We start from the raw sequence: 12588 nt of genomic DNA on the forward strand, positions 1-12588 counted from the left end.
TCATTACAAGTGTGCCGGTTCGAAAACATCGGTGCCGGCACCATTGTTTACGGACCGGCATGTAGAGGAGGAGCCAAGTACCTCTACCCTAAGTTCTTCCCCTGTTTTGCCTATATGTTGAATAATGCGAATAATGAAAAGTTCATGGAAGTGCAAAGGTAGGTGGTTCCCTCTGTGCAATTCGCACTTCAGTGAAAATGACTCCTTGTATGTAATTTATCACAGACGCATTCACAAAACCACAATTCATAGTATGCATTCAGCATCCTTCATCTAAGCCCCCCCTCCAGGCAATACTGTAAAATGCACAAGGCCTCAATGTGGGTGCCCAGACTAGTGCATGTACCAGAATGCACACTCTTTTATTCTGGTCAGATGCTCCATATGACTACTTTTGCCAGACTGCTTGTGGCCCCTCTCAATGAACATGTCCCTGCCTAGCTACATCTACCCGAATGTCCTCTATCTCAGTAAGCGTGCAGAAGCCTCAGAGGTCTAAATACAATGAATGCACTATTTCACTCTATAGAAGATTCCACTATAGAAGAATTCAGTAATCACACAGGATTACGGGCCTCATTACAGGTTCGACTTTGTTTTGGTCCGGTAACCTTGTGCTTATACGGCAGTAATGACGCTTGATATTCAGTTTAATTAATTAATTAATTTAATTGGCTTTTTATAATGCACCTAATATTGTACCTGAGTTCAATTTCGAAGCGCGGATCTGGGATTCCAACCTCTGTTGCTTTGCGTGGTCTTGCTTCCAAGACTAGCATGTTGCCCCTGTGCATGTTATGTTTTAATATCTTTATTGATGCTATTTGTCAGCCGACAGGTGTTTCGACCCCTCCGGGTCTTTATCAAGGCTACTATACTGGTGGGCAGATCTGGTCAGTTTCTTCAGGCTCCTTCACCAACCAGGACACTGAAAGGAGAGCCTGAAGGAACTGACCAGATCTGCCCAACCAAGGGCCTCAGAACGGGCATTAAAAAGGAAACTGAGCCCCAGAATACTTGCACAGCAGGTATACCACTAGTATACTAGCCATGATAAAGACCCGGAGGGGTCTAAACAGGTTTCGGCTGACAAACAAGGTTAATAATGATATTTAAACATCACTTACCAATGTTAAATGGAATATCAAGCGTCATTACTGCCCTATAAGCGCAAGGTTGCCAGACCAAAACAAACTCTGACTATACTACGAGGTGTGGGTAACACCTCAACCACCGGCTACCTCACAGCTCTACGAAACTCGAAGCACCCAAGAAACTCTAAAGTGTAGCACAAGTTGAGTCAAGATCTAGTGCCCAACCAACCCCTACCTCATTGAAGGTTCAGTGGTGTGATAAAAAAGTGGCGGTAATTCCTTTACTGCCACTTTTACCACCAAATTATGAGTTTGGTTTTGAAGTGAGGATTTTCTGTCAGCAAAATGCTGGAGTTAAATCTTCCACTTTAATGCCAAAAATCAGCTGAATTGCATGGCAGAATTACCACCCACAGTAGTTCCGTGAAAATTCCCATGGACTCCAATGGACTTGAAAAATGGGGATTTACACCACCATACCAACACTCGTAATGCCTTGGTAAAACCACGGGACCGAGTGGAGGGTAACGTTAACCGATTTTGGCTGTAATTCAGTGAATTTACTGCTGAATTACCACCATACTCAGAATGAGGCTCATATGTTTTAGAATCTACTCACCCTGGAGAGCTACTTTTCGCATGGGTCCGTATGCTGTAGTGCACTTACCGCAGACGGTAACGTGTCAGTGATCGAATCATCTACACAGCCCTCTAAAGATGGGAGCAGACAGCAAACTATTGGGCCATCCAATGTCTACCTGTTTGCACGGACCGGCAATTAAACACGGGCTGCAAATAAACAAGGCAGTGTACTGAATCAGTAAAACAAATGGCAAATGTACACACTGATTCACGGATTCTTTGCGCCGAAAAAAACGGGATTTGTGTGCCATTCTGCCCGCAAATCCCTGTTTAACAAATGGGGATTTGCGGGCAGAATGGCGCACAAATCCCGTTTTTTCGGCGCAAATAATCCATGAATCAGGGCCATAATCTTTTTGTTGTATTACTACATTCAAGCACAAGGGAAGCTTTTGACTGTTGTTTAAATATCCATTAGCTCTGGTTGGGGCCTAAAGCTCTTTCCCACAAGACCTAAAAATATTGTTTCCATTTCAGCAAAACGTATGTGGAAACATTCCTCATTTCACCTTTTGTTGAAGGCAGGAAATGTCAGAAAACCATGCGCGTGAGCAAGCCATCAAAAGCTCAAGAAAACGTTCATATTGGAATGTCAGTCTCAAATACCCCGAGAAGAAGTTGGGTTGAAAATCTGACGAAACCAAGTAAACGGTTACTCCAGGCGCAGACATTAGTGTGCGCCAGAAACGTCGGCTTCCCTTATAAAATAGTACATGAAGTGTTTTTAGTGCTGGAAGGTCTGCAGGCCACATGGCTTCAATATCACTCTCCCCAGGAGAAATTATGGAGGCTCTCTCAGTGACATCTGGGGGACTTTGGCCGTGGAACCTTTTTGGGAGGAAGTAGTTACTGCAATCAGCGCTATCCCCTTACCCTTCAGAATAGCCGCCTCTCCGCCAGGCACGCTACATAGACAAGGCCCTTGGCTAAATATGCATTTTTCCCACTTCCTCCCAATGCTTGAACCATGATTGCAACAGGCTGAGCCCCCCCTCCCCGCCCCACCTGCCACCACCTCTTAGAAGAAGCATCTCGGGAACCGCAGCCATGGAAAGAATTACTTTTCCGAAGAAAGGCACATGTAACAAGTGCTGTTCCCTGTGGACCCCGAATAGACTCTGCAGAACCTCGATCTGAAAACCTGCCTCTGTCAGCATTGTATTGTATTTTATGAGCCATGCAGGGCTGTCTCCTTTAGACTATTGGCGGCCATTCCAATTCTCTGTGCTTAAGCTTGCTGGCGCTCACAAAAGAAGCCTTCTCTGAGCCCCTGCTTTGAGGCGGCAGGATATACGATTTAAGATGAAAAAGGTATTATAACCATTAATAGGATTAAAAAGGTTTAAATATATAGAATTGTGTTGGACTGATCAATAGGCCATATAGTCCACTGGGAGGTCTCAAGTAGGGCCTAGCTCGAGTTATCTATGATGTCACTCGCCACCCTGAGGTGAAATGAAGCCTGATGTTGGCAGGTGACCAGCTTAAATTTTAGATTGCGCGTGACCCTCGGCACCCCTTTTTCACCTTCTGCTCTGTCTCCATAGATCCGCAGTACATGGGTGAACATGGGTGGCATAAGGGTTGCATGTTAATGTTAATGTTAAAGGATATTTGTACCGTGCACTATCACCACCGGAGTGGTCCCCTGGCGCTGTGGCGGCTCTGAAAAAGGGAGAGTGGGGGGGGTGAGTTAGTGGGAATGAGCTGGAAAAGTGCAAGATAGCAGTGATGTGCTGTTGGCAGCCTCAGCCCGGTGGGTCCGTTGGCTGGGCTTGGGGAGTTTTACGGTCGGTAGTCGTCGTGTGCTGTTGTGCAAGTCTATTTGGGGTTTGTTTTGTTGTTGTAGTGTAGTGAAGTTTGTGCAGTTTGCTGCGTTTAAGGCGTGTGGTTGTGTTTGGTTAGAGTTTGAGAGGTGTATGCAGAGGAGTGAAATTGTTAGTGGATTGGTTAGTTGGCATTGCTGTCCTTGCAATTATATCTGGGGGTGGAGCCTGCTATCTTTCACTATTCCATCTAAGTGTGGCACATGCTAACAATAATAATCCTGTCTAGAGGTGACGCAAGCTAAGGTTAAGACTTTCAGCAAAGTCTGGCACATGCTAACACTCACATTTCTATCTAGAAGTGATGTAAGCTAAGGTTGGGAATTCCATTTAAGTTTGGCAGATGCTAACATTCACAATTCTATCTAGAAGTGACACATGCTAAGGTTGAGAATTCCATCTAAGTGTGGCACATGCTAACATTCACAATTCTATCTATGAGTGATGCAAGCTATGGTTAAGACTTTCAGCTAATTGTGGTACATGCTTACATTCACAACTCTATCTAGATGTGACGCAAGCTAAGGTTGAGAATTCCATCTAAGTGTGGCACATGCTAACATTCACAATTCTATCTAGAGGTGACGCAAGCTAAGGTTAAGACTTTCAGCAAAGTCTGGCACATGCTAACACTCACATTTCTATCTAGAAGTGATGTAAGCTAAGGTTGGGAATTCCATTTAAGTTTGGCAGATGCTAACATTCACAATTCTATCTAGAAGTGACACATGCTAAGGTTGAGAATTCCATCTAAGTGTGGCACATGCTAACATTCACAATTCTATCTATGAGTGATGCAAGCTATGGTTAAGACTTTCAGCTAATTGTGGTACATGCTTACATTCACAACTCTATCTAGATGTGACGCAAGCTAAGGTTGAGAATTCCATCTAAGTGTGGCACATGCTAACATTCACAATTCTATCTAGAGGTGACGCAAGCTAAGGTTAAGACTTTCAGCTAAGTGTGGCACATGCTAACATTCATAATCCTGTCTAGATGTGATGCAAGCTAAGGTTGAGAATTCCATCTAAGTGTGGCACATGCTAACATTCACAATTCTATCTATAAGTGACGCAAGCCAAGGTTAAGATTTTCAGCTAAGTGTGGCACATACTAACATTCACAATTCTATCTAGATGTGACGCAAGCTAAGGTTGAGAATTCCATCTAAGTGTGGCACATGCTAACACTCACATTTCTATCTAGAAGTGACACAAGCTAAGGTTGAAAATTCCATCTAAGTGTGGCACATGCTAACATTCACAATTTTATCTATAAGTGACGCAGGCTTAGGGTAAGACTTTCAGCTAAGTGTGGCACATGCTAACATTCACATTTCTATCCAGAGGTGACGCATGCTAAGGTTGAGAATTCCATCTAAGTGTGACACATGCTAACATTCACAATTCTATCTATGAGTGATGCAAGCTAAGGTTAAGACTTTCAGCTAAGTGTGGCACATGTTAACATTATTGCCCCTGTCTAAAGGTGACGCGGGTTGATCTTGACCGTTCTCAATAGGTGTAGCACTGGTTGACATTGGCTAGTATGTTAGTGCGTGATGCAATGCAACATTTACAGTCTAGCCAAGAATGGATTTGGACTGGTGGTCACTAATCGCTCTAAGTATGCATGTTGTGAAGCTATGGCAGTCTATGGAGAGGTAAGGTAGAGTGGCAAGGGCTTTCTGGGGTAGAGTAATTGCTCTACACCCCACCCATGCCACACTTACAGTTTTGTTGGTGTCAGATGGCTGCTCGCTTCCTTTGCTTCCCCTGCAGACACCTGCCGACACATCTTGGAGCTGCCAATGTAGGATCCGCCCTTTGCCTCGGGGTCCTTCGCCGGGCAGAGGGCTGCCTTGGGGTGTCCTTAATGAGGTTGCAGGGTACCAATCAGGGCCCGGGTGAGGTCTGAGAGGTGGGCAGAGGAATTCCCAGGGAGCGGCAAGGCCGTGGGGGAGGAGCCTGCTACGGCCTTCCCCCACGTGCTTTTTGGAGCACGTAGATCCATTTTGTGCCCTGCTATGGGGTGCTGGGGGTGTCGCACAACTCACCTGGCCCAGGGATTTTTTTTAAAAAGGCTCAGGTGTGCTGCACGCCCCAGGTCTGTAGACCTGCATGGTGCATGGGTGCAGAGAAGTCATGGAGGGCGGGATGGGAGGCGAGAGGGGGGGGCACAAGGAAGTGGCACCCAAGCATGGGAAAGGAGATTTTACTTTCCTTTCCAAATTGCAATGATGGTCAAGAAGGGGGCAACGAGGTCTAAACCTAAAGCGCTCACCTGGTGCCAAGCTGGAAGATGGCCCAGGGAGCTGCTGTGCTGAGGGTTAGGCCCACACCAACACACACAAGGGGAATGCCCATTAAAGGCCATGGGGAGGGCGTGGGAGGAGGGAGCAGTGAAATGAGGCAGCAACGCGGCTGTGGGGCTCACGAGGGTCCCGCTAGGGGTACCTCCGCAATGATGGTCAAAGGAGGCCATGCGGGCTAAACCTAAAGCGCTGACCTGGTGCCAAGCTGGAAAATAAAATATTGCATAGACAAACTGAGTCAAAACAAAGAAATACTTTGAGCCCCACCACACATCTCACCTCCCACTACTGTCACCATCCTTCCCCCGCCTCACCACCTGAGCACAAGATAGGCAGAGAAAATGCTGTCTTTTGCGGCTGTCACAGCAGTGGAATATGACTTTCATATTGCATCGGCGTGATGTCATCGGAGGATACTACAGCTTTTTAAAACAACTTTATGCAAGTACTTGTCATCGACGTTTAAGACGTTGTCCAACATTCCGTGTACCCTTTGCTGTAATTTGATACTCTTGTTCCCGGTGAGCCGCACCACCACAAACCTAATTCGTTTGCCCCCTTGGGTAGTAAACTACCTGCTGTGGTGCTAGGTGCAAACCACACTGCCTATGTAAAAGGTGTTTGCCTTACCCAACAGTGTTGCATTCTCTACAGTCCTGCAGTGCAGGGACACAGCCTCATTACGAGGTTGGTGGTATCTCGGTGGTAATACCACCGAGATACCACCAAACAGTATTATTGTACTACCACTTGGTCCGGCTGTATTACCACTGGCGGTGTTATCACTACCGGTAATAATGCTGATTGGGCTCTTTTGGGGCGGTAAGGCGGAGAAATGACCTCCAGCATTCTGCTGGAGGTGTGTCCTCTGTCTTTCCTCCAAACCTGTAGTTCGGCAGTGTGGTAATGTGGCGGTAATGCAATGGTAACTCAGTTTCCACTGCATTGCCACCGGTTTTTTACCACACCGCCAAATTCATAATGAGGCCTACATTGCCATCCCCAAGGTGGATTACAGCGCATTGAGAAATACAGTGCAGTGCTTAACCTTACATCGGCTTGCATGTGGTTCATAAGCAGAGGATTGATAGTGCAGCCAGGTTCATCTTTGAGAAAAGGGAGCAGCTTTGTGTGCTGGTTTCGGCCTCTGTTGTTGCTTATTTACATTAACTTTTATGACCTAAAATGGACAACAATCAAAACAAAGTAATAATAATTTGAACAGCTGTAAAAGTAAGATCTAACATCATAACTAAGGAACAAAGGCGGGGACTTTGAAGACAATGGGATCAGTCATGGAAGCTGGGTGTCTACCTCTGGGTCAGTGCTCTAATTGTTTCTGTTAGTTTGGCTTCTTTTTTTACTGTAAAGAGGCCGCCTGTCAACTGGTGTCAAGTGAATGCAAATATACAAGGCCATCATTGAGCACCTACAGTTACTTAAAATGTTCATAATGAGGTTCACTCACAAAGGGTCGGCATCACAAGAGCCACCATTGACACTTGGAAAAGCAACCTCACCATCTCTCTCTGGGATGCCTCTACTCCCAAAATGAATTGAATTCAAGGCAGTCACTCTGACTAGTCTCCTGCTGAACCCCTTCTTGGAAACAGAGCCCTAGTCTAGTGTTTGCCCTAGTGAAATCTGGGGGGAACCCCTAGGCAGTCCCGAGAAGCGATCTTAAAGGTTTATATGAATGATGTGACGATGATGGCTATTCACAGCATTTCAAGAAGGACTTTGTCCACTGGTTGGCAATCCCTGTTTGCGAATCAATGGCAAATAAGTGTGTGGTTCACTGTATCAAAGCTTGTGGAGTGGACCAAAGGGACCATGACTTTGGTGGAACCATGGGCATCCTCTGGAGGTCACCCCATCGAGGGGGGTAACAGCAGAGATTCTGTCCTTCATCCAGGGCATACGCCATGTCAATAATGACCTCACTGGACGTTTTTAATTATATGTTTGATTTAATGTCTTATATTTAGGTGAAGAGGTGAGTTTCCGAGACAAGGTTTAACAAAGGCTTCCTTCAGAGTGGTAGAATGTGACCTCTGGTCTGGGATGAGTAGACGATGGCACTAGGAATCAATTACATAGTTCAAGATGGCTGCCTCTTCTTCCATACTTTCATCGCCTTCCTCTTAATTCTCTTAGGGGGGACACTGTTCTTAGCTAGGGTTGTCTTGGCATAGAACGTTAAGTGTGAGCGAGAAAGCAACATTGTTTGTCAGGAAAACTACTACCTCGCCTGCATAGCGGGACGGCACCACTAATTCCTAATCGGGTTCCATGAATCCACAAAAGTACCCTGGAAAAGCCCTCATTACGGCGCTTTCCACTGGCCACTCTCACTCACACCCTCGCCTCCGAAATCTCGCAACTTTATAGCAGAGAAAAGAAACATTGCTCAAACATTCTGCATAATAATCTTGCAAACGTATCATAAAAAAAAAAGAATCTGGGTTGTTTTTTGTGCAACCTTGATATAGATTTATTACCTGCAAAACACATTTTTGCAGATTAACACCAACAATGTTAAAACCTTTAAACATCTGTTAGCGTGTGCTTGCTGGAAATCCGCACATTCCTCCCGGTCTGTTTCAGAGGTATGTACTATTGTAAAGGTAAGTGGCAGGCCATCTTGTCTAATTTCCAGAAATGTGCTTATGTCGCTGTATCAATATTTTTCTAAAAAGAAAATTTATGGAAGAATGGCATCCTTTGTTTCCTTTTTGGTATTTAATGGAGCATCACTGGGCTGTCCACCGGACAGTCATTACAGCAGCCTCACCTTGGAAATGACATGAGGCATGACATGAGGCGGCTGCACATAGAACACGTGTGTGGGGTCTGATCGCGAAAGAATTATACATAGTTGCAACTTGAGGCACAGGGAGATCGGAACCGCACTTTTGTTGAGGTTCCAAAAGCAGGATCAGAACCCTGGCTTAGGTCAGCATTCATGGCCTCTCGCCCATATTTGTCCCCCTAGCCTGAGATGGAATGGAAACAAACGTTGGTATCGTTTTGTGTAAGAAGAAAAAATAGGATAAAAAGCCAGCAGTGGCTGCAGGTCAGTCATTTTCAGGGGCTCCTGGAACGGCATTTTGTATAACACTTCTGCCCTGCTCATCTGATTAAAGTGGATATACCTTCTTGGTGCTCGTGTACAGTTTTTGTACAGGTGTGGGCCTCATTGCAAGTATGGCGGAGCGGGGAAAAATTGCCGGTAACAGAATTATTGCCAATATGCCCACTCTGCCATACTACGAGTATGGCCCAGGAGTTGACTCTCCGCCCATAAATCAGCAAAATTGGCAGAATTACCGCAGCGGAATTACCACTGCAGTAATTCTGTCAAAAAGCACCATAGAGTCATATGCACTCATAAAAATGGCGATGTACCCCGTCACTTGTAATTGGCATTAATGATAATTCAGTTGTGCGGTATTCCTGCAGATTTACCACCGGAATACCACCCAAATTCTAATGAGACCCATTGTGATTTTTAACAATGAAGACAAAGGCCTAAAGAGCAGCCGCTCAACCAATGGACAGATGCTTCACTGTGTATGGCCATGTGTCCCTTCGCTAATGATTCCCTAGGTATGTTTTCATGTGGGTACATCAGATATTTTTACAATTACTCCAAATACATCATGCTTTACAAGAGGTAAACTAATTGTCCCATATGTGGTTTGATGGGTTTCCTTATCCTGTGCCGATATTTCATCATTCCCTGTGTTCTTTGAGGTTCACAATGTCCCATGATCATTAGACAGATCTAACCACATAATTATGTTCTGATCATAGGCTGGATAAATGCAATTTTATATGGTTCAACATGTTTCATAAAATGGCGCCTTCTGGGCCTCACAGACAATCTACAGTTCAACCCTTCACCAAGACGATGTTGGGAAAAGAGGAAGAAGTCCATGCTTCCTAGCGACGCACATGCCTTGATTGACAGATTTGGTAGCCCATCGGTGCCTCCTTGGGTGATGTCAGTGGTCTAGTCTCATGTGTATGCAGGACTCAAGAGAAAGGTTTAATGTCCATCATGGCATGTAGTAGGTTAGCAAATCACAAAAGACACCAGAAAAGATGCCACAACTTCGTCTAATTTATTAATAGGTATGGAGTGGATTTATGGTAGCAGGCTCTACAGGTCGTAACACAAAATGATAGAGCGTTGCAGGGAACGATGGATTGTGGTCAGGGTTAACGAACCATTTCGGGGCTTGGAAGTGGAAAGAGAACTAATGTGACGAGGCGAACCTTGATGAGTATGTGAAACACGTATTTCCTCAGGTCTTAGGTCCTCACTTCTTTCTGTGTTTGAGTGATTTTCATAGAGAAATATCTGCAGTGATGTTTTTTCTTTGAATAGTTGTAAGTTCGAGGTAAATATAAAAACAGATCCGAATGTACTTTTAAGAAAAGCATTCTATGTTTATAATAGTGAGAAAAAAAATTGCAGTCTGAAAAAGGTGCTAAAGTTTAAAAAAAAGCAACATCCGATTTCGTGAACTGCAGATAACAATTATGCAATACCTAATGCCAGAGACATCCATTTTCAAAGTGCTGTTGATGCTATTGTTATCCAATTTAATGGTACTCAATGGGCCTCATTCCGAGATTGGTGGTAGTCATGGCGCTATTTGCGCCATGACTGCCACCAATAACGGGTCAGGCACCTGTCTAGTTCAATGGGGACTTACCAGTGTAGTCCGACCTTTGCGGGACCAGTAAGTCCCCATTGAAAATGCCAATCCCCATTCCCATTTGAGCCCCCAGAGGGCTCAATGGGAATGGACAGGGCGCAAATAACAGGCTTGCGTATGTCAAGTCCGTTATTTGCGCCCTGGTCCCTTAACGGGCCCCGTCCATAATGCCTGGTCAGACCAGGCGTTACTGGAGGGACCCGCTAAGGGACCGTGTAGTAGGGCGGTAAGGGATTACCGGCACCGGTCTTCTTACCGGTGCCATCCCTTACCGCCCACCTCGGAATGAGGCCCAATGTATTGATCTCAGAAAGATGAAGCTGAGGTGGCCTTGCTGGGATTTAAACTTGCGACTCAAGGTCAATGTCACAAACTGGACATTTGGAACCAAGAAGTACACCAAGTGCATGCATTCAAAGTTAGCCAATTCTATTAGGGATTTTGTACAGGGGAGGGCCAACTGAAATGTAACCAGGATCTTTCCCAGTGAAAAAAACAAAACAATGTCTTCTTTCTTCAGTGTCTCTTGCAATGGTTTTCTCAATGTCAGGGTGCAAGTTCAAACTCTCAGATCTCAGCTATTGTTTCCAAATGTCTCAGGGAAGTTACCTCACTCCCCAGTCCAATATGTCACAAACTTTTCTTCTGTTCCTCTGAGCCTAGTTGCGGGCTTTCCGGGGTCCCGTACCACAAGACTAAACCAGTCCTTAATATTCTGTCAGATCTTCAGGGGTGGTTTAGGGATCTTGGGGTCAGCAAGGAGAGAGGTAAAAGGACTACTCTGCACTAGCCTTCGTTCTTGGCTTGGTTCTTTCCATCACCTCTCTGAGCCATCACTAAACTCCCTGACTCCTGGTGGAACCTCTTCCCTCTTTGTGAGCCTACCTAACCTGGCCCTCTGGAACCTCCTACTTCTAAACAACTAGTCAGTCTGTGGCCCCTTACCTCTCCTTTCCGTATTTTACCAAACTCTCTCTTCCAAAGCTCAACAACCCTTAAATCATGGCTGCACAACATACGGCCCGCGGGCCAGTTGTGGCCCGCCATGCTCTTTTGTCCGGCCCGCGAGGCACAAAGACTTTCCTAATAGGAAAGTCTGTGTTGTCTTCCGGGCCGGACAAAACACTGGCCCTCATTGGCTCAGCACACACACGCACCACGTCGCTCCTCCGAGCCACGTAATGCGTGTGTGCTGCACCAATGGAGGGCCAGCACTACGGCTGGCGTGGTCCATAAGACTTGATGCCGGAAGGCATTTCAGCCTTGGACCACGCCAGCCATAGTACGATTCCAGCGTTCCAGCTTACCTGCCGCTTACCTGCCTGCCTTCCAGCACGTCTCCGGTAAGTGGTCTGTTTGTGTTTGTGTGTCGGGTCTGTTTTGCTTTATGTTTGTGTGTGTATGTTGCGATGTGTGGGTGGGGAGGTTGTCGGATGTGTATGAATGTTTGGCTTTGAATGTATTTTGTGTGTATTTTGAGATGCGGGGGTGGGGGGGTGTGTCGGATGTGTATGAATGTTTGGATTTGAATGTATTTTGTGTGTATGTTGAGATGCGGGGGTGGGGGGTGTCGGATGTGTATGAATGTTTGGATTTGAATGTATTTTGTGTGTATTTTGAGATGCGGGGGTTGGGGGGTGTGTCGGATGTGTATGAATGTTTGGATTTGAATGTATTTTGTGTGTATGTTGAGATGCGGGGGTGGGGGGTGTCGGATGTGTATGAATGTTTGGATTTGAATGTATTTTGTGTGTATGTTGAGATGCGGGGGTGGGGGGTGTCGGATGTGTATGAATGTTTGGATTTGAATGTATTTTGTGTGTATGTTGAGATGCGGGGGCGGGGGGGTGTCGGATGTGTATGAATGTTTGGATTTTAATGTTTTTTGTGTGTATGTTGTTTTGCGGGGGTGGGAGGGGTGTCAGATGTGTATGAATGTTTGGATTTGAATGTTTTTTGTGTGTATGTTGAGATGCGGGGGT

This window comes from Ambystoma mexicanum, chromosome 2q, assembly GCF_040938575.1.
Source record: "Ambystoma mexicanum isolate Mex_15411 chromosome 2q, UKY_AmexF1_1, whole genome shotgun sequence".
Taxonomy (NCBI): domain Eukaryota; kingdom Metazoa; phylum Chordata; class Amphibia; order Caudata; family Ambystomatidae; genus Ambystoma; species Ambystoma mexicanum.